The 25,766-nt window shown below is 41.8% G+C and overlaps 1 long non-coding RNA gene and 1 pseudogene across 2 annotated transcripts; both read left to right on the top strand.

The window, feature by feature from the left end:
• The first annotated feature begins 5,614 nt into the window (after nt 1-5,614).
• Nucleotides 5,615-10,124, top strand: LOC147458315 (uncharacterized; annotated as a pseudogene). The gene is made up of 11 exons (XR_015188215.1): nt 5,615-6,772; nt 6,860-7,127; nt 7,213-7,420; nt 7,489-7,620; nt 7,728-7,916; nt 7,998-8,014; nt 8,198-8,255; nt 8,332-8,610; nt 8,694-9,245; nt 9,320-9,441; nt 9,527-10,124. The product of XR_015188215.1 is annotated as an uncharacterized LOC147458315 (transcript).
• A 3,274-nt stretch (nt 10,125-13,398) lies between these two features.
• LOC147458314 (uncharacterized) lies at nt 13,399-14,869 on the top strand. Its single transcript, XR_015188216.1, has 2 exons — nt 13,399-14,538; nt 14,657-14,869. It is a non-coding gene; the product is annotated as an uncharacterized LOC147458314 (long non-coding RNA).
• The last annotated feature ends 10,897 nt before the right edge of the window (nt 14,870-25,766 follow it).

Genomic DNA, 25,766 nt, shown 5'->3' with positions numbered 1-25,766 from the left:
CCCCCCCCCCCCCCCCCCCCCCCCCCCCCCCCCCCCCCCCCCCCCCCCTCTCTCTCTCTCTCTCTCACTCACTCACACACACACACACACACACACACACACACACACACACACACACACACCAGGCATAGATGTCCAATTGTCACATGTATGAGTCTGCAAGAATGGCAATGTTGGGCCGGCTTCAGAATGGTCTTTTAAGTCGACAATATTTGGAAGGTAGATGATAGGCTGCATGGCATAAACGGCATGATTTGGAAGCTAGGCAAGAGGATGGATAAAGAGGAGGAAGCTAGGCAAGAGCGTGCATGACGAGAGGCAGGGGGAGGATGGCGATGGGCAGGGGAACGGCAAGGGAACAGGAGGGGGGATTCATAGAGGAGCCAAGGGAATTGAAGGCATTAAGGGTGCGGGGGGTTGGAAAAATTGCATTAAGGGTGCAAGGTGTTTCTTCAACATGCAAGCGTATCTGATATAAGTGTTAAAATCAACGTTGGACATCAATTGATTCATGTAGTATGTACTCTAATTCCAAACAAAAAGCAACACTGAAAGAATCCATATAGACACCAATTTTGAACACTTCGATTAACATATGATTAAATATCTAAAAGACAATATATTATCAAATAGAATGACAACAAAATGTTCTCCAATACTGGGAATAGAGAAGTCTGAAGCAACCCCAAAATAGTCTAGTCTCAAAAAACACCCATTACCAGATGGTGCATCATATTAAAGTCTAGGGTTTCATAGTCATTCTCGCACCTCCCAATGCCTGAAATAACTCCACCTTTGTCAATGCAGCTTGATGCATGAACTGGTGAGCCTCAGAGTCATGCCCAAGCACCTGGAGGAACACAAAATATAGATGCTTACATGGCATATATGTAAGACGCTTGCTTTCTCTTATCTGAAAATCTTCACATGTGCATCTAGGAAAGTCAGACATTGCAACAAAGTAATTAACCCCTTTTTCAAGAGAACCCTGTGTGTTCACATAGAAGATGTGTGTTTGATTGCAAACCACAATCACCTCTTTAACTAAATCTGCATTCATTGTTCTCCCATAGTCCACCCGCCCATAAAGTTCTTCGTTAGTTTTGAACGCCACTTGACAATTTTCCCATCTTGGTACTTTGGGCGGAATCCACTAGGCATTCTATGGTCCATAGCAACAACCCCATGAACTTCTGCAGTACCGCTTCCCCCACTTAGGACAAAGCCATTTGCATGTAGAAGGTTTGCTTCATTTCTCTTCAAGTTTGTACCTTGTGAAACCATCCAACACCTGGAGCAGGACCAGAAGGCTCAACCACCATATCATGGACTTTCCAAGTGTGAGCATTTGTGGTGCTGCAGAACCATATGAACCCCTCAACGATCCCTCCTAGTTGTGATCCACTTGGAGGATATTTTCTGTGACCCCAAAAGCAAGGAGCAGCAACACCCTGGGTGACATCCAAACTACTCTCATTGATGAATCGTCCACATCTTTCTCTTTGGTCTCCAATCACACCAAAACAAGTCATTTTTCGACTTGGCTCTGTGCGTCGTATTGCCCACATAGTTTTTGCGAGAGCAATCTCTTGCCATAGTCCACCATCATCTACTTTATCATCTGGTTTTTGTTGTCCCCAATTGGAGTTGTGACTGTAATATACTCGGGTCTGTGGCTATCCTCATCGAGCAAAACATCTGCACCCACAAAAAGTGGTCTCTTTCTACGCGTACTTTTTTGTTGCACACCTCTATTCATCTCTGCACTCGAAATGCCAATCTCATTCATAGATGAATGTGTTAGATCCACCAATCTTTTTGTGGATGACCAAGACGAATCTTCATTTAAGAAACGATCGGCCAAGTCTTTGATACCAAGGCCATGCGCACTATGGATACCTTTCAAATATGCATTATACCTGACGCTTTGAAGTACGACCTTCGCCATGTCTGCACAAGCTGCTTCATATAAACTAATGTGGTCTTTATAGCCCACCAATGCACGCATGCTTGCATGCTTAGACTCAGACAAATTTGTGGTGGGTATGAATGCACCAGTGTCATCTTGAGAAAGAAATCTCTCTCCCCAATGTGGAACTCTAACATCCCACCACGACAACCATGTTTCCAATGATGGAACCTCCCCCTCAATAGCATGACCTGCCTTCCAAAATCTCTTAAGCTCTCCTTTGCATACTTCGGCAACATTTTCACTTGGGGCACTACGCCACTTGCGGCACATGATTTTGTGCTCTTCCTGAAACGAAGCACGAATGCATTTGACGGTGTGCCGGATCATGCTTTGCTCCCAGTGAAAAACACAAGACCTTTCCCTAACATGGTTAATTTTTTTAGGGCCACCAAAATACACTGTGCGAACAGCTAACTAGTTGGCATTAGCCTCATCTGCCATGAATCCTCTGAAGTTAGGTTTCTCAAAACCAGCATCTATTACCACCTTATTTAGCATTTTCCAAAACTCTATCTGGGCATATTTATTCTCGACTGTGAACTCACATGATGCTATAGTCAGAAGCTCTCTGACAAACGGATCATAAACATGTGCTGACATTGTAGGCTAGCCCTGAACACAATGAACATGGTCGAAATGGACCCACATATGTTCCAAATTGCCTCCTGGACACATTCTATTGACCAAATCCACGCCGCTCCCAGGTCCCTTTATTGACATTTTAAACACATGTGGTTGCTGCTTATCTTGGAGTTGTCCTAGGTATAGAACACTTTGAATATATGGGTAACGACATTTAGTCTTAAGATCCAACACTGCTTCAAGTCCCTTGGATGTGATGTTTCTTGATTGCTTTGCACTTACCAAACATCTTTCAACTCTGCGTCTACAAGAAAGGGGAGTAATTGAGTCCAAGAATTCAGAAAATTCATTATCTCCTAGCTCTTGACATTTCTCCCCACTATCTTCAACAAGTCTTTCTAATATGATATCTTGAGTTGTGGCCCGCTTCAATTGCTTTGGCGTTGAGAAAGGGTCTCTCTTGGCATTCTCCTCCAATATGCCATCAATTTGCAATTCTACTGCTCGGCTTCTTCCTTCAGCACATGGATGCCTGTGTTCTCCGAGATGAATAGCACATCTAGTACAATTAAATTTATCCCTGGGCAGGCAATAATAAATAACAGTAGGACAAGTGGCTAGACATTCGGGCATCTATCCACAATGAAAACATGCTATGCTGCCATTCTCTTTTGCAACCAATCCTATAGGACAAGAGCGGATAAGACGACCACGCCATTGATTTTCATTTTGTATACTGGAGCGTATATAATATGGACACTCAACATTGATGCATTTCAAGTGTCCAGAGCATCTACTAAATCTCACAACTCCATTAAAATAATCACTGCTGCATGTCACGTATTCTGTCCATATATGGCTATCATGTTTCTGCTCCATTCCAACCATACCTAAACAGCTTCCAGAAGGAGCCAATTCATAAGCAACATATCCGTCATAATATAGTGGAAGCTCTTTCACACTAATGACTTTTTTGACCTGTTGTAAAGCAACATAAAGGTTGCCCTGCAGCGGCAGTCTTCTGATTTGCTCTATAATACTTGAAACATTTGCAAAACTGCATTGGACAGCTGAGTCGACATCAATAGGTGATGCCTTGCTCCCCTTCAAGCATGATAGTTGATTGCTTGAAGAAACATCCACCTTATAGAATTGATGCAGGTCATGGTCTAATGAAAATACAAGGTTTCCATTGGCATCTTCGCTTGGCTCTAGATTACCTGAATCCCAGATAATGTTAATGGTCTCAATGAAAAATCGCTCTCCTGCAGATCAAAATGAGTCTTCATAGCATCCAATCTGAGTTCAATAATCCTCTTGTCAGAGATAACAATCAGTTTACTACTTTTTTTAGGTCCGTAGACAATGAGTTGCCTATTCATTGTGCATGAAAGATCAAAAAGCCGCTCCAAAAACAAGACAAATAGAAAAAATATAGATTTGATTATAAACAGCTGTGTGAAATCTTTGAGCCACGTTTTGATGACGTGAAAAGAGGCATCATTACGTATTCAAAAAATATTTCATTTTTAAAATTTAGGCGGCCATGTTGAGTTTGCTGTGACAACAAACTCACAGTGAGCGGTTCGCCCGTCCACATTTATTGATGATTATCAAAAACTTTTAATGAATATTCTACTAAGGTACACGCAGGGGTATATTGTGATGTTCACACGAGATGAAAGGTGTTATAGTTATTAAAAAAGGTGCAGTTGGCTCACCGCAATACAGTGAGAATTAATTTGGACCCTTGGGAATCTCAACTTTGCACTGTAAAAGGTAAACTTCATCTAGGTTTTCCAACTCCAGGAAGTTGACACCTTTCGCAGCCTTCATTTCCCTCTCCTCCAAACAGTTCTCAAAAAAAACCTAGGTTTAGTGTAATCCCACCTACAAATTTTGAAATTTACTTCTAAATTTTATATTTGAAGGTGAGAAACCCTACAAAATTTTGAAAAACTTAGTGTAATTTGGTGTAAAAATCTTCAAATTTTGTCAATCTACCTCTGTTGTTTCACATATGTAGGAAAGGGATGAAAGGGAATGGATGAAACATTTGTTTATTCTTTTTTTTTTTCAAGCTTTGTCTTTTCCTTCCAATTTTATAAGCTTTAAGAGTTGATTTGATTTGCAGCTTTTTGTATTGAACATAAACTTTACATGCTCTCTCAGCCCCGCACATTCACAAACTACATATTTTAATTTTTTAATTGTTCAACCAATTTGAGAGGGAGGGGGTAGCTCCAATTCTCTTTAGTTATGAGAGGGGTAAGCTTTTACTAACTCTCCACTCATACGCAGGCAAAGGTTTGCAGGATTTCCAAAGGTTTGCAAGGTTTGCTCTTGCTCCAGCACCATGCCTCGTCGACAGACAGCACGCGCGGAAGAGTCGACACCACGTGGGAGGGCAACCGCGCGGGAGAGCAAGTAAGTCCACACTCCCTCAATGCTGCCATCAAAGCTGGAAGTCTACCTGTAGAAACGATGGAAACTAGTCCGCGTTAACGCGGACAGGTTTCCATGGGTTTTATAGGTCCAAGCTTAATGGTTTTTACAGGTGTCCATGGTTCAGTTTAGGGTTTCTTGATCAAGGGAGAGAGGATTTCTTGGGCGGAGAGAGGGCAAAACATGGAAACGGGAATCACTCAAGACTGGTCTTTTCCTACAGAAATCGTTCTTCCCCATAAATCATTAGGAATCGTTCTTCCTTAAAAATCGTTGGAAACGCAGAAGACTGGTTTCCAGCGATTTCTGGGGAAGAACATAAAGGAGATTTAGGACTCACTCCTTGAGCTGCATCACATGTCTTGGGCTCACAGCAGCGTCACATGTCTTGCATAGCTCATGTCTTGAGTTCCGTTAATGTGTAGCTAGCCTTGAGCTGGCCTTGAGAACCTGCGTAGCTGGCCTTGAGCTGGCCTTAATGTGTAGTTGGCCTTGAGCTGGCCTTGAGAACCTGCGTAGCTGGCCTTGAGCTGGCCTTAATGTGTAGCTGGCCTTGAGCTGGCCTTGAGAAGAAAAGGCGGAAGGAATCCACATTGTTGAATTGTCGCCCTCAGTTGCAAAGGGAGTGGCTCAGCGTAGAGTATTAGAAAGCAAGCCGATCAATGTGGTGGCTACGGAGCAAGGGTTTCCTTCTCCATTGAGTTCAATGAGTGATGTGAAATCTAAAGAACCCAAACAGATGGGCTCGGTCTGCAGCGGTAGTCATGGCCGGCCTCCATGGAAAAATGCTACCATTGTAAGCACCAACAATAGGCATGCGACAACTATTTCAGAGCGGGTTAGACCCAGTCCTACCACAACTGGGGTGCATCATGTGACAACAGGTGTTCCAACAGGGACAACAGGGGCAGGATGTAGTGAACTTCCAACCAACAGGAAAAGCCAAAACCGGGTGTCTCTTCCTGCGAGCGGACGAGATTTGCTAGTCCAGCAGTTCTCTTCAGCAACAGTCTTTTTTTGAACCCTCTCCAGCGACAATACGCCCGTACTTGTCACCATAAAAAACGAGCCCCCGGCAATCTAAACCCAACTGGCTTGTAAATTCGCTTGAAAAAATTGCTTGACTGTTTTTATGCAATTTCCAGCATGAGTAGTGGTTAGCAAATTCTTTGTAACTCAGAAAATTTTGTTTAGGCGACTTTAAAAGGAATGAATTTTTTATTTGAAATGCATCAATGGATTAATGATTAATAGTTATTTTTTGTATGTTGCTTATCTTTAAAGCACTTCATGCAGGGGAGTCTCACGCAAAGGAGGTAAGATTTCAAAAGTGCATACACCAATTGAGTGTAGTGACCAAGTTAGTTCAATTGTCATCTAACATGGAAGAGGATAATGAAACTACTCAGAGTCAAGAGCTTGGCATTGGTTCTATTCACGAAGTTGACAATGCACATGGTGCTGAGGAGGCATGTCAGGAAATTGTTCCATATGTGGTCCAAGCTGAGGTTGCTTCTGAACTGAATGTTGGAGATGAAAACAGTCTTCACATGCATAGAGGTGAGGATATTTTGTAGAAAACCAGGATACTTAGTTGCTTTGAGTGTCCTCCAATTCCTCTGTGTCGATTAATCCCATATGCTTGAGTGCACGGCTTGAGAGATGACGTAAGCGGCTTCAAAGCTGCTTTTGCAAAAGAAGGTTATATGCAAGAGAAGGGTGCTTTTATCGTATCTCTTTGGACGTGTCAACGCGAGGACAGCTTTGTGTCAGGTAAGGATGTGGTTATTAAATGCACCCTAAATATTATAGCCTCAAAAACGTAATGTTTGTAATATTGTACCTTTGATGCTTTCATAGATGCCATAAGAGACTCTTGGGATCCGATTTGGATATATGTAAATCAAAACTTTGAAAACGAAGTTGCATCTCGTCCTGAATTGCATATTCTTTCGGAGAGGATGTTCTTCGTGTGGGAAGGTAACCATAGGACTATAGCTTGGCATGCCGCTATTAAAGAAAAATTTTCAATGGTGAAGGAGAAACATTGCAGAGTCCTGTGTACAGTCATTGATCCGACAAAGGTCCCAGAGATTGCATTGTTGGCCAGTCTTCAACGAATGAATTTGTGAGAATCCATTACTTTTTTGGTCTCATTACTTGATCTTTTTTAATCAAGTATGTAATATATACGTTTTTTATGTCTTGATCAGCATGAATACCCATGCATTAGTGACTTCACATTTGCGAGATGAGCTAGTTAATTGTTCTCACATATGTGCTGCGGATCACGAAGAATATTTGAAGGGTCTATCAGAGAAAGATAGAAGCATAATAACATTGGTCAGAAAGAGATATTCCAAAGGAGCAAAGCCTTGGTATCCATTGACGAGACGATATTTAGGGAAACTGCTATATGATGTATGTTTATAAAATTTTGACAGTTTATCTTTGGTATTGGTTCTCTACTAATGGTTGTTTTTTGTTAGGTTCAAATATCAAAGGAGATTCATTCACGTATGGATCAAGCAAGGCAAAGATTGTCCGCAGATGATTTGGTTAAAGAAGAAGAAAAAGTGATAAATGATATTGCGCTTAAATACGGTGATCGAGTAGGCAAGGTGTGTGTAAGTGTTTTCCATTAGAGATGCTTTGATTATTTGTTATGGTTATGAGTTTGTTTATTTCATTTAGATGTTAAAGTATTATTGATCCTCGACTTGGATAGGAGTGGTTGGCCCGTGTTTGGGCACTACAATGGGGGTCCGGATAGTTGGGCCACTTTAGAGAAACTGAACTTGATTGCTCTCTATGATGCTCCTATTGAGAGCAAGATATTATGGGTCTCTTTATTAGAGTCAGATAAGATCACGAGGATAGCTTATGGTCTGAAGCGTGGCAATCAATTTTTTTGCTAGTAAGTTCATTGAAAATTTTGTTGACATTAGGATTTTTCTTTGGGTGAAGTGATTGTAATGTTTTGTCTTTACTTTCATAGCTGGATTCGTAGAGAGGGTTTGTTGCAACGTATACTTGATAGAGCTACAGTTCTTCTTTTGGATTTTGGTGGTTTGCCCGGGGGTGTTATTGTGCCACTTGAGTGTACACTCTCTATGAACGTTGAGGAGCTCAAACTACAGGCTAGAGCTCACCTCTTTCCTACTGAGACTAGCCTTGAGGCCAAGACAAAAGATGTAGAGCTCTTGGCAATGAAGAAGATTGATACCACTCCCATGGCGGCTCAGAGGCTTCTATATCGATGAGATACACAAACTTTAATTTTTGTTAAATTTATTTTGTGTGTAGGCAAGAGTCTAATAGCGTAATATTTGTAGGTATTTCACATATTTACACTCTTTGGGACACATTGCTATGATTCCTATGTTGGCCAAGCAATGGACAAACATAGCTATAGTTGAGGGTTGTATGTATCCCACATCCATGCATCACTTGTCGGAGTGGGAGTTGGTTCATTGTCCATGGTGGGTGGACATGGCCAAAGGCCATTGTCTTGGCTAGAGAGAGAGAGTTGTATGAAGAGATGAAGAAGAGCCAAAAGACCAATACACAAGAAGAAAACCCTTCCTTAAACCAGGATCAACCAGCTACTAGTAAGTGTGCTTTGTTATTTTAATAGCATATACTAAAAATGTGTTCGTTCAAAGAGAGAGAAAATTCTTTATTTTCTCCATAGGAGGTCGCAACAATGTCAAAGAAAAGCAGATTGCGGATACGGAATCTCTGCCCACACATGGTGTGCTACTTATGCTATTTACTTTTTTTATGGAGAGTCTCTTGGATCTTGTGTATTTATGTTTTCAAATCATTTCAGATGTGCACGGAGCTCTAACTGCTAGGAAAGTTCTCTCTTTTGTGCATGCATTGGACGTTCCTACTGTAGTCACTAGTTCTTCTAGAGATGTCAGATGTGTGGCTATGGTAGGGGATTACATTTCTATTGCTAGTGACTTCCATGCGGGACTCAAAAATTCAGTTTGGACTCCCCTCCAGGACCACATGATCAGAGCTCGGTCAGATGGAGTACAGTACACCAGGGTGGGTAGGACTGTGGCATGGGCAACTGACTTTATATTTTTGGATTTGCCATTTGGTGGCTTGCACCATGCATGAACTATGACGCCGTGTTGGGACATCTGCTCAGAGGATCATGTTCGTAGCGGTATTCATCTAGCATTCTCTACTCTTGCAGATTCAGGGTGGTTATTGATCATGGCATCATGTGTTGGTGAGTATCATTATTCAATTGCATTAAATTCATATTTAATAGTGATACATTTAAACCATGGTTGCCATGTTTAGGAGATAGCATTTGGTGGGTGGAGCGATTTTGTAGGGCGTCTGACATGAGCATTCATCGCCGCATTGTTCTTCTGCATCATGGCCCCTATGGTTTTGTTCATAGCTATGGGGAGCATATTGAGGTAACGCAAAACCTAGTGACATCACACATATTTGGGTCTTGGTGGTCCATTCATCTTTAACTTTTTTTTATTGTTGTATTTGTAGTGTGATACCTCTATGCTATTTTTGGTTCATAGACGGGGGATGCAGCCTCCATGTTTTTTGGCAGAGAGCACCTCTATGTTTCACTCTCTTGGCATGAGTCCGACAGATTCCATGATGAGACATTATCTTCCTGTATCCTCTAGAGCCCTTGCATCTACAGGAGAGCCGTTGCGTGGTGGTCTACAGATGAGTCACACTCTTTTATCATGCTTGGTGGAGATGTTGTGCAGACGTGGTGGTATTTGTTTAGAGTTTGGGTGTGGGATAGCACCAGTGCTAGCAGCTTGTCTTGGTACTGGACGTGCATGTGCTTCCATTGATAGTGATGAGGGCTTGATATTGACATATGTGCAGCCTCTACTGCTGCCTCGGTTGGGGAGTGTTGATGAGGCTTCCACATCTGTGGATGTGGAGGATGAGGGTGACAGGCCTGGTGGGAACCCATATGATGACTTGTGAGGCTCCCACCCTCCACTTGACATTTTTTGTTTATGCTACGTTGGTAGACTATTTGTTCTTGAGACTTTGGATATTGCTATATGCGATGGATGTATTAGGCTATCTATTGTGATGTTACTATATGCGATGTATTAGGATATCTTTTGTGTTGGGTCCATAATCATGTTTTTGTTTCATTGAAGTATTTTGCCAATTTATATAGAGAAGATTGCGAGAGGAATGGCATCCAGCACCCAATACGACTATGAGGTACAAAATGAACGACGGAGATGTGTGTTCATCGATGATGAGTGTGACTCAGCATAGTGATATTTGATACACATCCATAATCTCTAGGGAGTTTTTTTGTCATCTTTTTGTTGTGATTTTTTTGTGTTTATGTAAGATATACGGTTCTTGCAGCTTGGTACCTTGGGAGTATTGCGTGAATTGTTTAGTCAAGACTGGTACTTATTTTTAGTCAAGACTTGTTTCACCTTTGAAATTTCTTAATCCATGCCAAAGCTCACCTCCATAACTACGTGCACTTTTCTCTCACTCTTACTCTCCCTCCCCCTCCCTCCCTCCCTCCCTCTCTCTCTCTCTCTCTCTCTCTCTCTCTCTCTCTCTCTCTCTCTCTCTCTCTCTTTTGTGGTGATCAAATCATAATTTATCAGCGATGGTACATAACCTGTTCTTTGGACGGGAATAGAAAGAAAAGGAGAGAGCCATCACAAAGCAGCATGAACCAAGAGGAAAAGAAATTGGGGTAGGCAAGTGAGTGAATCTATATTGGTTTGAATATGCTTGCTAAATAATAGGTTCTAATCCATACACATTGATATAGTTGCATGATGGGAAATCTTGCTTCCTATTTTAAAAATGTTGTGTGTGTGTGTGTGTGTATCTATCTATCCCTCTTTTCGCGTGTGTGTGCGCGTTGGGGGGGGGGGGGGGGGGGGGGGGGGGGTATGTAACTTTCGTTATAATAGAACATTTAGTCTTTGCAAGACTCTAATATCATCTCTCTCTCTCTCTCTCTCTCTCTCTCTCTCTCTCTCTCTCTCTCTCTCTTTAAGTGTGTTTCTATCCCTCTTTTTACATGTGTGTATGGAACTTTCGTTTTCATAGTTTTGTAGCAATGCTCTCTGTTCAAGTACCAATGTTCAAGTATATATCTCTCTCTCTCCCCCCCCCCCCCCCCTCACCGAGGCATATATGATGGTTATCATAGAACATTTAGTCTATGCAAAACTCTAATATCATTTCTCTCTCTCTCTCTCTCTCTCTCTCTCTCTCTCTCTAAGTGTGTGTTTCTATCCATCTATCTATCTATCCCTCTTTTTACATGTGTGTATGAAACTTTCGTTGTCATAGTTTTGTAGCAATGCTCTCGGTTCAAGTACCCAAACCTGGTGACATCACACATATATGGGTTCACTCGACTTTGGGTTCGCTCGAAAATATCCGCTCGGGGTATGGTGAGACTCTTTGAAACTTTCTTTAGCACCTCATGTTGACATGTGGTGCTACATGCAACTCCACAAAGTGCTTTAATTAGCCTCTTTGAAACTTCTTGTAGCATCATGTGTCGACACGTGGTGCTACAAGGAGCTCCACAAAGTGCTTAAACTAGCCTCTTTGAAACTTCCTTTAGCACCACGTGTCGCCACGTGGTACTACAAGCAGCTCCACAATGCGCTTAAATTAGCCTCTTTGAAACTTTCTTTAGCACCACGTGCCGACAAGTGGTGCTACAAGCAACTTTATAAATGGCTTAAATTAGCATGTTTGAAACTTCCTGTAGCACCACGTGTTTGCACGTGGTACTACAAGCAGCTTCACAAAGCGCTCAAATTAGCCTCTTTGAAACTTTCTTTAGCACCACCACGTGTTGACACATGGTGCTACAGGCAACTCCACAAAGCGCTTAAATTAGCCTCTTTGAAACTTCCTGTAGCACCACGTGTCGCCACGTGGTGCTACAAGAAACTCCACAAAGCGCTTAAATTAGCCTCTTTGAAACTTTCTTTAGCACCACGTGTTGACACATGGTGCTACATGCAACTCCACAAGGCACTAAAATCAATCTCTTTTAAACTTCTTTTAGTACCACGTGTCGACACGTGGTGCTACAAGTAGCTCCACAAAGTGCTTAAACTAGCCTCTTTGAAACTTCCTTTAGCACCACATGTCGACACGTGGTGCTACATACAACTTCACAAAGCGCTTAGATTAGCCTTTTTAAAACTTTATATAGAACCGCATGTCAACACATGGTGTTACAAGGGTCTCCACGAAGCTCTTAAGTTAGCCTCTTTGAAGCTTCCTATAGAACCACATATGGACACGTGGTGCTCCACGGAGCTCCATAAAGGGCTTAAATTAGCCCTTATGAAGATTCATATAGTACTATGTACGGACACGTGGTGCTATAGACAGATCCACAAAAGATATTAAATTAGCATCTTTGAAACTTCCTTTAGCACCACGAGTCACCACATGGTGCCGTAGGCAACTCCACAAAGCACTTAAATTAGCCTCTTTGAAACTTCCTTTAGCACTAGGTGTTGACATGTGGTGCTACAGTGTCGACACGTGATGCTACAAGCAACTCCATAAAGTGCTTAAATTAGCTCGTATGAATCTTCTAATAGCATCATGTATCAACATGTGGTGCTACAAGCAACTCCGCAAATGGATCCGTGATTTTCAACCCAATAATCAGACAAAGACATTTGTTTATGTTTTAGAGAGAGAGAGAGAGAGTATGTACATCATGGTTCCCTACAATGCATACATGAAGGTTGCAGATAGGGAATATGGAGCCTAGTATTTATCCTTTGCAATGTGCTATCATCATCCATTCTCAACTAAATGTCCTCTAATGGCCAGCACCTCTATCTTAGCTTGACTCATTAGGAGAAACTTGGACTCAATTTTGGGCCCTATAAGAAATGCCAACTCAGCATAGAGAGAGGTAATTATAAAAAATGCAAAAGTTTTTTTTTGGAATTCTATTTCTCATAGTACATACGTAAAAGTTTGCTCAATCACTTAAATGCATGCTCGTACAAAATGCTTTTCGAGAGCCCAACTTAAGTGTACACAAAATTCCATGTCTGTGAATCTTAATGAGTGATGTGATGTGCGATGAGAGAAAACACATAAGAGTTGTTTTCAAAATACAAAAATAATGCCACGGAATAGAGGCACGAGTATCAATCACCTTTTTATGAAGTACTCGCAATTTAAATTCGAACAGATTGTACTTGATAGTGATTGATAGGTACTATTTAAGACTATGAAGGAGTCAGAACCAAGCGAATAGAGGCGCTTGAGGGGTCTCTGGGACCTCTATTCTCTTGGTTCTGACCTTATGAGGCCGTAGGATTAAGATATAGCACTTTTTAAGCCCACGGATGCATCCGAAACGTCCAAAAACCATCAATCACTATCAAGTACAATCTGTTCGAATTTAAATTGCGAGTACGTCATAAAAAGGTGATTGATACTTGTGCGAGATGCACAAGTACAAGTACTTCACTTTATATGATAGCAACAACGGGTCATAAAAAGGCGTTCGGCGCTTGTGCCATATGTCATTATCAAGTGCCTTACTTTTCTGATGATAGTGACAATTTCACCAAAATGGTTTTCATGGACATTTTCAAAATGAGAAAAAATGTTTTTTCAACGTAACGTTAGCCTTCTTCCTATTGGCTAAGGAGCATTCTCTCACTAGAGTTGAAAGGCCCGAAAATGAGTCCATTTCTTTCCTAATGAGAGTGTAAGAACTAAATAAAAACACGTGTGTGAATGATTATTAAATTAAGTAGAAGTATCTTGATTAGTTTGGGATTTTCAAAATCATATATTGATAATTTCTGCTCGGTTTAGTAATTGCTCAAAAAAACTCGCTCGGGATTTGGAATTCCTCAACAACAGTATCATCTTGGATGACGACGGCAAGAATGTGATCTTGCGCATGCGCGGCCTTTGCTCTTAGGTATTTCGGCACTACCTACTAAACACCTGGAGTGAAGTGTCGAATGAATCAAAAGACAAAGTCATCAGCATGCTGCATGACGATTTTCCCGTGTCAAATTGGGATGAACACTTCAATGAAGCCTTGATGAAGGTGCAGATGCACGAGTATTGCAAGCACAAGCACTCTGAAGTGCAAAAAGCAATAAAGCATGGGTGGAGCAAGCCAGATTGACTGGCCAAAGAAGATTGGAAGAATGCAAAGCGGGTAGCGCTGCACAAGAATCCCGACAAGTGGAACCAGCAAAAGGAGGCAGGCAGAGCGCGAGTAGAAGCAGGGAGCTTGCACCACTTGGGGAGCGATGGATGGGCATCATTTGAGACTGACTTTGTAAGTGTTGTTGCATTGCCCTTTAGATTTGGTAGTTATGGGTATTTATAATTTTAAATTCTAATATAACGTTTTCTTTGTATGTTTTGAACAATGGTCGATGACCGAACATGACCCCACACCATACGAGCGCCAGTATGCGGGCAGAAAGGGCTTATATGCCCTTATGGACATTTTGAGTTCTCGCTCCGGCTTGGTTAATATTTAACTTTATGCTCTTACATTTATTGTATTTTAATAATAAGCTACAAATTAGATTGTTTTGTAATTATATGTTTATACTTACAAGAAGTCTTATTGGTTTTCTTTTGCAGAATCCGACAAATACACCGTTGGGATGTGATGGGACGTTAAACTAGCCGTAGCTAGCTAGCACTAGTTTTTTTTTTTCATAGCATGTATTAGGAGATGATGTGTGGTACATCAATTTTGTAACCATTGGCCAACAATGTATTTTTCCAATAATGACAGTTGTGTTGTAACCAATATATTTTGATCACAGCTTAACAATCAAGTGATTTTGCCCATGATGTGTTTAATTTTGTCAATTCACTTTCGTCGATATACTTTTGTTAATTTTGCATCTTGATTTTGGAAACTTTCTGTTCAATATGGTTGATGGGGTGGCAGGGCAATGTATGTCTTGCCACCAAGAAAATTTTATTCTCGGGCGTCGCTATATAGGTCGCTATTTTTGGACCTGCAGCATCGCTAAATTGAGAGCTACATTGTCGCTATATGCATCGCTATATAGCGATGCATGCAAGGACGTTGATAGAAAATTTTTCTTTCACTACAAGAGGCTATTCATATTAGCGACGCTCACACAGCGATGCTCAAAAAAAAAAAATCCCGGTGACACACACACACGAGGAGAGGAAGGAGAGCCAGGTATGCTCCTTCCCTCTCCTCACTCTCATGTTCCCTTCCCCTCTTTCTCTCTCCCTCTCTCTCTCTCACACACACACACACATAGTGTTTTTGAGAGAGAGAGAGAGAGAGAGAGAGAGAGAAAGAGTACAAACATAAACAAAAACGCACACACACATACATAAACAAAGAATGCACACACACATTGAGAGAGGAAAAGAGAGAGAGAGCATGCATAAACAAAAAACGCACACATTGAGAGAGGAAAAGAGAGAGAGAACATGCATAAACAAAAGACGCACACATTGAGAGAGGAAAAGAGAGAGAAAACATGCATAAACAAAAAAACGCACACACATTGAGAGAGAAAGAGAGAGAAACTAATTTAACGTCATAGGAAACTAATTAAAATTAAAAGACCTAAAGATCTAGCCGACGAGGAGTTGAACTCAAGACCTATTATTCAAGAGGGAAATGGCATAACCAATCTATCATACTTGGTATGGGTGATAGAAAGGTTATACCATTTATCTCTTTTTATTGGCACACACATCCACACACGCGCATACACACAAGAAGAAGAGAGTTATAACTTCGTAGGAAACTATCCTAAAAGACGTTAAAGATTAGGTTAGATGTAGACTTACGTTAAATTAGATTTAGGTTTATTTAAGTTAAATTAGATTAGATTTAGGTTTATTTTTAGTTAGATTTACGTTTATTTACGCTAGATTTAGATTTACGTTATATTAGATTAGATTTAGGTCTCCATAGACTGCGATGCCTGCATGAAGCGGGTGAAGAAAGCCCTCAATGGAATATAGGGTATTGCTGCCTTCACTCATGGTGGGCTCCGTCGATCCAAAAGTACTGGTGAAATGTCTTCAGAAGATAGGGAAGAAGGTGGATCTTCAGGGCGGCAAGAGTCACTACATCCCCGACAATGACCATCTAGACAACCTCTAGTCATTCAACAGCAACTTCAAAGTTAGTAACAAGAGCAAGAACGGTCCAAAGGGCCAATTGATGTCGTCAGATGTGGATGGAGATGAGACAGCGTCACCGCCGGAAGTTAACTCTCACATCTTTAGTGATGAGAATGCCAACTCTTGCCGAGTTATGTGGAAAATTATGTGTTAAATCAGTTTTAAGGTTCTTATAATCCCTGTTAGTTTAGTTCTTTGTTTTTAATATAACATAATTTACATTAGATTTAGATTTATGTTATATTAGATTAGACTTAGGTTTATTTAGGTTTACCCACACACACACACACACAAGAAGAAGAGAGTTTTAACGTCGTAGGAAACTATCCCAAAAGACGTTAAAGATTAGGTTAGATGTAGACTTACGTTAAATTAGATTTAGGTTTATTTTTAGTTAGATTTACGTTTATTTAGATTTACGCTTATTTACGTTAGATCGAGTCCACGCAAGAATTACTTACGAGTTAGACGAATAGTGAAAAGATCTACTGTGAAAAGATGTTAAGATGCTGTGAAGTGCTACAGCTAGAGAAGAGGCAAAGGGGTTTTGTCCACTACATGCAGTATCATGTAGACGTGGGTCTGTAGATTTCTTGTACCCACAAATATAGGTATTGACCAATAAAGACGAGATTATAACCCGGTGGTTCTGATCTCCGTGCACCTCTAGACCGAGGTGTGCGGGGATTGGACATGACTAGAGAATGTGAGGTAGAGAGAGAGAGAGAGAGAGAGAGAGAGAGAGAGATAAGACGAAGAATGGCAATAGAATATTAAATTTATTGTCCAGGTTATAAGATTTTTATCCTCATTATGAGTAGTGACGAGGATGTGGGACCATCCAACCGAAACACCTATCTCTCAACGAGGGTCTTATGTCCTTGTAATCAATGCAAGCATGCTGTGCGACGGACAAGACGTGTTTCTTTGCAGCACGTTCGCAAATTTGGCGAGTTCGATCCATCTATTATAGATCGAGTTGTTGCCAATTATAACTCGTCGGACTCTGACGCTGGCCAACAAGCAGCAATCTTGCAACCCAATAGACGTGTTCGCAGGCGCTTTGGTCAAGCAGCATATGTGAGGCCACAAGATGTAGCCTCTGACAGCTCGGGGGATGATCATGCAGAGCACATTCCCAACGAGGCAATGTTTGAGCCCGAGATTGATGAAATGATCGAGACGATCATGGATTCAGAAAGGCTTATCTATGATGATATGAAAAGTGAAGCCGATACGCCATTGTATAATGGAGCACGTATGTCTAGATTGAAAGCACTCCTGGTTCTTCTCAACATGCAGGCAAAGTTTGGATGGAGTGACACTAGCGTCACAGCGCTTTTCAGGTGATCTATTACAATTAGTTTACTTTAATAAAACTCTAAATGTATAATGATCTGATAGATTTTTACACGACTGTATCGTATTTTTATGTTGTGTAGATTGCTTAAAGAGCACATACTACCAGCTGACAATGTGATGCCAGATTCTCGAGATGAAGCAAGAAAGATTTTGTGAAACTTGGGGATGGATTACAATTCTATCCACGCTTGTCCTAATGACTGCATTCTTTTCAGAGGGGAATACATAGACATGGAGAAGTGTCCGAAATGTGATTCCGAAAGATATCGAGTAGATCTCCACGGGACAAAAATTCCACAAAAGGTTTTGCGACATTTTCCTCTTCTTCCTCGCATCAAGCATTTCTTCGAATGTAAGTCCATGGCCACCCTAGCATCATGGCATGAGGAGAATAAATCTTCGGATGGTGTGCTACGAATTCCTGCAGATTGCGCAGCCTGGAAACATATAGATGGAACATGGTCGGATTTTGCCAGGGAAGCTCGAAATTTGCGCTTAGGCCTGGCTATGGATGGCGTAAATCCATTTGGTCAAAGATCAACATCTTACAGTGTATGACCCGTTGTCATCGTCAACTACAACATTCCCCCGTGGTTGACTACGAAGAAGGGGCACCTATGGCTAAGCTTGATTGTGCCAGGGCGATATAAAGTGGAGAATATGGATGTGTATCTTCGTCCACTATTGGAAGAGCTACAACAATTGTGGATTGGCATAGAGGTGGTGGATATGAGCCGACACACAAGACGACGGAATGCTTTGATCAGAGGCATTCTAATGTGGACCATGCATGACTATCCCGGGCTAACAGAATGCTCAGGTGATCTATTGACACTCCTCACTCAGACACTGTAAATCTTGTTTTTTTCCATAGTTGATCTATTATCATGTGTATACATGCAGGGCTTCAAACAAGCGGATACAGAGCATGTGTCACATGTGGACCTAGACTGAATGCACGTAGGGCGCCCTCACTGAAGAAGCAAATCTACGAAGGTCATCAAGCGTATCTTCCAGAGAATCATGTGTTACGCGACGGCTTTTTGGGAAGAGAGCCACCAAGGATGTCTGCACAAGCATGGTTAGAGCAGAAGGAGATGTGCGATGACGGATTGCCTCCACGGATGAAGAGACTATCTCTATGGTACGAGTTACCATACTGGCCCCGACTCATGATCAATCACTTGCTCGATCCAATGCACATATTCAAGAATGTGGGTAATCTACTATGGGACCATCTGACCGGCAAGAAAGATACTTTGGGAGCCATAGTTGACCTTAGAAATGTGGATCGTATGGAGCAATATTGGCCGCAAACAGTGTCTGATGGATCGATAAAACTCCCTAAAGCACCATGGATTTTCACAGGAGCCCAAGAACGCAAAGTAAAAGAGACCATTCGATCTTTGCGGATCCCCACTGGCATAATGCACTCGCTCCGAACGTGTTTTACTAAAGAAGGAAAGCTTACCGGTTTGAAGTCACACGATTGGCATAAAATGTGCCTCCACACCGCCTCGTGTTCGACGAGGCTCTTTACCCTCCCCTTCTTTGCCCGCCCCCACACCACCCACAGCATCGCCATCTACGCCAGGTTTTGCGCGGCTGACTGTTCCTAGCAGCTACACACCTCTACCTACTCCGCCAGGAGCCACCCCACTCGACACTCCTCGCTTCGGGGCCTAGACGCCGGTGGAGACACCTTACGTCCGTACCCCCATCGACACGCCGCTAGAGACCCCTGCCGGGACACCCAGGTTCACGCGTCACCGGCCAGAGGGCTTGCCTTACTCCGTCGACTTCAGCGGCGGCATCATCATGGATGATGACGACAAGAAGGTGATCTCGCGCATGCGTGGTCTTTGCTCTCAGCTGTTTAGACACTACATACTAAACAAATGGAGTGAAGTACCAAGTGATTTAAAAAACAGAGTCATCAGCATACTTCATGATGAGTTTCCCGTTCCAACACGGGATCAACGCTTCAATGAAGACCTGATGAAGATTCGAATGCGCGAATACTGCAAACACAAGCGTTCCGAAGTGCAAAAAGCAATCAAGCATGGGTGGAACAGGCCAGATTGGCTGGCCAAAGAAGATTGGAAGAATGCGAAGAAAGCAGCGCGCGAGAATCCCGACAAGTGGAAGCAACAAAAGAATGCAGCCAGAGCGCGAGTAGAGGCAGGGAGCTCGCACCACTTGGGGAGCGGTGGATGGGCATCATTTGAGGCCGATTTTGTAAGTGTTTTCTCATTGCTCTTTATGTTCGATAGTTTAGGGTTTATGAGTTTTTTAATTCTAACATAATGAAATCTTTGTATGTTTTGACAGTGGTCGATGACAGGATGTGATCCCACACCGTACGAGCGTGAGTACGCAGGCAGGAAGGGCTTAAACGCCCTGATGGACATTCTCAGTTCTCGCGGCGGCATGGTTAGTATTAGGGTTTACTCTTTTTTATTTTTTGTATTGTTTTATAAATGTCGCTATATGTTTATACTTACTGAAAGCTGTCTTATTGTCTTTTTTTGCAGAATCCGACAGATACGCCGCTTGGACGCGATGAGACTTCTGACTAGACGACGTCAGTTTAGCCGTAGCTAGATAGCATTAGTTTAGGGTTTCTCATAGCTTATGTATCATGAGACGGATTTTATACGTCTTTTTGAACCATGTATATTATTACATTTGACACCGCAGTTCATTTTGCCAATCAATTCTTTATGCCTATGATGTTGTACAATTGTCATTATTACATTTGCCAATCAATTCATTTTGCCTATGATGTGTACAATTGTCAATTTTACGCTTGTCAATTTTGCAAACAATGTGTCTTGTGGGTGACTATTTTGGGTCTATTATCTACCCTTGCACTTTTTTTAAAAAGTGAATCAAGTACAATATGGTTGATGGGTGGCAGTGCATTCAATGCTGTGGTCACCAAAAAAAAATTCTCTCGGACGTCGCTATTTATGGCTCTAGAGCGTCGCTATAAGCATCGCTATAGACTTCTGTGTAAACGTCGCTATAACCGTCGCTATGACCGTCGCTATGAGCGTCGCTATGAGCGTCGCTATGAGCGTCTCTATATAGCGACGCATATAGCGTCTCTATATAGCGACGCATATAGCGTCGCATATAGCGACGCTCTCGTAGCGACGCTATTAGCGACAGTTTTAGCGACGCCGGGGGTTATAAAAACCCAGTGTATTTCCGTCGCTAATAGCGTCACAAGAGCACACAACCTCTTGTAGTGTTTGTGACGCATATAGAAATACTTATAGCGACACCGGGAATAAAAATATCCCTGTCTATTTTCATCGCTAAGGTCGTCACAAGTGTGAAGAACCTCTTGTAGTGAGAACTGTGGGGTAAGAGGTAGATGAGGGTGAAAAAAAAAAACATTGGAAGCAATAAATTGGTATTTTGTATATGCTTACTCCATGGGCAAGCTCTTAGCATAGCTAGAATAGTAGAGAAGAAGAAGAAGAAGAACTTTCATGCAATCACTTGCTTGGATTTACATCCATAGCCAAGTTCTTGTGCAAAGAAACCCACTCTTGAGCTTCCATGTGAAAGAGAGTGTGAGAACACTTGCTTAGCCACCTTGAGCTCTTAGGAATGAGAGAAGTGTGCAAAATGCCCCACGAGCCCCCTCTTTTACTACTACTTGTCAAAATTCTCAAAAGGGAATGTTTGTTACATGTATCAATCAAAAGTGAAGGGTTAAAGTGCAATTTTATGCATATACTAACACTTGTCTACTATGGTCCTAGCTATTCTTGAAATAACCACCCCCCCCCCCCCCCCCCCCCCCCCCCCCCCCCTTTTGGACTTTTCTTTAGCTAGGGAACACATGCACATCCTTGCCTACAATCCATTAAGCATATGCAAGCTACCGTGGACATGTGGCCTAGCCAAACTTGGTAAAGCAGGACTAGAGTCAACTTTCTGAGACTGAACTAATCTTAGACTTTTAAATTTTCTTTGAATTAATTAAAAACCATAGTCTTACCTTTAATTTATTTAGCTCATGTACAAGACCTTTGCACTATCCTTTAGAGGCTTTATGAAGCTGACCCGGGCTAGATCCTACCTGTTAATTTCGAACTTGCTATATAAGAATGGACTCTGGTAAAGGTCAAACTCACCCTTGGCTTTAAAGCTTCACCTCTTGTGCAAAACCTCAACATGTTTCTTTGGAGGTACCTCGAAGCTAGTCCCAAAATCTAATTAATTTAGAGTGACTCTGTTTAGTTTTAACTTCACCTTAAGGCTTTCCAAATTTCATACTTGTAGTCTAATGAGTAAATTTAATTACTTAAAATTTACACAATTAGTTCTATTTTAAAACTCCTATAATTTCTCTAATTATCCCCCTTTGTCATTACCTTTGATCAAGGTTGCTCACGATTCACTTATCCTCCCTTGATCGGTACCTTTGACTTCGGATAATTAAATAGCAATTATCCTTGCTCTTTTTTAGACTTCTTTTGTTTAGACACAGCCTTTGCCCGAGCTAGGTATATAAGAACTATAATCAACTTCTCTTGTTCTCTTTTATTTTTCCCAGACTTAAGTGGACAAATTAAGATGAAAAATGCTTTTAAAAGGTTAAAAATTAATTTTCATGACACATAAATACATACACACATATATACATACGTATAAATGTATGTATGTGTACACACACTCTACAGGGCCAAAAATTGCAACCCTTCCCGCCCTTCCTTTGCTGCTAGCCCTGCACACGTCGGGTGTAATGGAATTGGCATATTTAACTTGAGAGTAGCGGAAATTAATGAAAGTACTTTTGAGAAATGACTTTGTGAGCATAGCGGGTGAGCATAGTTGAAGATAGCAACATAATCATAGCAATTAGTTAACTTGGCATGAACAATACTTTTGCAAGAGAGAGAATTTAGAGAACATGACAACAATTGAGGACCGGATTTATGTGGAGCCGGTCCCCCCTCCAATAGGCATTTGTATTATGATTTCTCCCATTAAGAGAGACTTGTTACAATACAATCTTTGTGTTCCTTGTGACCTAGGTGATGCAATGAAGATGGAAAGCTTCATGCATCACAAACATAACATAAACTTGAAGAAAGCTTTAACTATCCCAAGCCTCAGTCCCAAAGCCTCAAACACCTTCGAAGGTGGAGAGAGCTAGCAGGGAATGAGGGTAGGGAAGAGGAAGAAGAAACATTTCGTAGGAGAAAGAATTAGTTCCTCACTTATCATAACTCTTGTTGCTAGCATACATAATAGCATAGTAATGAAGAAGAAGGAGATGGCAAGCTTAAGCATTGAAGCATGGCTCTTGGTTGGATTTGCACTCCATATCCAAGAGTGTTGGTGTAGGCTCTCAACCTCTACTTGTTTGGAGAAGGAGAGGGAGCTCTTGCACTTTGCATAGCACACCATGAGAGTGTTTGTGAGTGTGTGTGGGTGAGTATACCCCCTAAGCAACCCCCTAGCTTGCTTGGGTCGACCCCCCCTTGTAGCTCATGCTTGAAGCTCATTGGACCCCTCCAGGCCTAGCCAATCACAAGCAGGAGGCATTACAAGCAGCAAGGGTAGCCTTGAAACAAGTGTCCCCCTTTCCCCTTTGAGAGAGAGGGCTAGATAAATGCTAAATCAATTAATTAAATCTCCTAAATTATTATTGGACCCCTTGGGTGGCCAACCAATAGGCTTCAGGCACACCGTGAGGGCAACATGAGGAGGAACTTGACAAGTGTCCCTTTTGCTTTCTTTGTACCATGCATGCCTTGTGTGAGAGTGTGGGTGTTCTCTCTCATCCCCCGTCATGTAGGGCTCGCCCCCTCCTTGTAGGGATTGAATGTTTGACTTTTGGACACCTCAAGCCCCTCATGCATAGGCCCAATTCCCACCACAAGCTTGGCTCATAAGCACTTTAAGCTTGGGTTGGGTTCTCACCTCAAGTGCAACCCTAGCATCTCAAGCACCTCAAGCATCTCAATAATTAAGCACCTCAAGCATCTCAAGCACCTCAATCATCAAGCACCTCAAGCACCTTAGTCATCAAGCATGACAAGCAGGACAAGCACCTCGAGCTGGGTCGGGTTCCCGCGCCTCAAGCTCAGCCCTAGCTTACCTAAGGTCAAAGGCCTTTTACACACATTATTGGAGGTCTTCAATGAAGCTAACCCTAAGGTCTTATGCTCCATTTGTTAGCCTTGCTCTTTGATAGACCATCTCTCATGTGGGCCCGTTTACCATTGGCCCCGTGTTGAGATAGATCTATAAGCACATGTCTATATCTTAACACTTGTTCCCGTTTATTCTCCCACATTAAGTGTTAAGATCTATATCTTAACACTTGTTCCCGTTTATTCTCCCACATTAAGTGATCAATTTAATATGAGAAAATCATTTGGGTTGGTTAGATATTAGATATTAGATTTATGACATTACCTCTCTCTTAAAATCATCGTCGTCCTCGACTATGAGGTAGAAGAGATAAAGCCTTAGTCATTAGTCAATTTTACTTAGCGGGTAGAGGATCCCTTTTTACCCTACGACATCTTTCCAAGATGGATGACTAATCCATTTGGTGCTTGGGAGACATAGTTGCCGCAAGCATGTCTGCTCTTTAGTCCATTTCATTCTCCCAAAGTAGAGTGACAAATTCTACTTGGTGTTTGAGAGACGTCGTCATCACAAACATGATTCTAAGCATGCACACTAGTTAAATTTGTGCACAACTCAAAAGAGGACTAGTCTTATAAGACAAAAACATGAGTCATTTAAAAGAAATTTGTACATTTGCTTACTCTAATGTAGCATTGTAAGCATTGACAAGGTTCATACTATCCTTAAGCTGTATTCCTTGCATCCATCCAACATCTTCAAAAGGATAATTTTTGAACTTAATAAGATACCGTCGGATAATCTTACCATGTCGTAGTACCTTGTCTTCATGCCGAAGAACAGCTTCGGGTTGTAGCACCTCTTCTTGGTCTTCAACTTCGGGAGGGTCTTCAATAATTGGTTCAGTTGGTGGCTCTCCTTTGTAGGGCTTAAGTAGGCTTACATGAAAGGCATTGTGTATGAGCCAATGGTTGGGCAACTTGAGTTGATAAGCCGTCTCATTGATGGGCTTAAAGATTTGGAAAGGACCATAGTATCTTTTTGCTAGTTTAGCATAATACTTTTGATGGCCCGTAGGATTTTTGCCTGTTGTTTACCTTAATCGAGCCTTAGGAAACTTGAGTGAGACCCAATCATTTTCTTTGAACATTAAGCCTCTTATGTGCTTATCAGCAGTAGCTTTTTGCCTTTGTTGAGAGATGGATATGGCCTCCCTAATCTTTTGAAAAGATTCTTGTAGGTCACGGCTATACTCATCGGCGCGGCGAAGATCTTCCCATGTACTTTGAGTAGCAAGGGACTTTTAGGTCTTCCCTCAATGATCTCAAAAGGTGCTTTTCCCGTAGAAGTATGTACAGTATTATTGTAGGCATACTCTACAAGAGGTAAGTACTTTTCCCATTGTGAGCGTTGATCTACTTCGGTAACATAAGTCTTGAGTAGATCGAGTATCGTGAGATTGGCTATCTCACTTTGGCCATCCGTTTGTGGGTGATATGCCGAAGAGAAATTCAATCTTTTTCCTAGATTTTCAAAGAGACCTTTCTAGAAATTACTGGTCATTCTAGGATCTCTATCTGACACGATGGATGTGGGTAATCCATGGTGCTTGAAAATCTGAGATATGAAGAGAATTGCCATTTGATGTGCCTTAATAGTCTTTTTGACAAGAATAAAATGTGCTTGCTTGCTAAACCTGCCAACTATTGTCCATATTCCTGTATTCGCATGGATAGACTTGGGTAATCCAAAGATGAAATCCATGGATATACTCTCCCATGGTGAATTTTGAATAGGCAATGGCTGGAGTAATCTAGGTTGCTTCCCTCTATCATACTTGGTCTTTTGGCATACTACACATTTTGAAACATACTCTTGTATGTCCACTTTCATGGTAGGCCAATAGAAGTACGTCTCTACTCCTCGGAGAGTAGGTTGAATACCTCTATGCCCTGCATATGGAGGAGCATGGGATTCATACATAACTTTCTCACGAAGGGAATGGGTAACACATAGCCTATTGCTGTGGAGAAGATAACCATCCTGAAGGTGAATGGTTCCTCTTTCTTCCCCAAAGCAAGGGCTG

Source organism: Adiantum capillus-veneris, chromosome 5 (assembly GCF_014529385.1).
Source record: "Adiantum capillus-veneris isolate H3 chromosome 5, ASM1452938v2, whole genome shotgun sequence".
NCBI classification, from domain to species: Eukaryota; Viridiplantae; Streptophyta; class Polypodiopsida; order Polypodiales; family Pteridaceae; genus Adiantum; species Adiantum capillus-veneris.
Note: the sequence above shows the minus strand (reverse complement) of the source record. Positions and strands in the feature narration are given on the sequence as shown.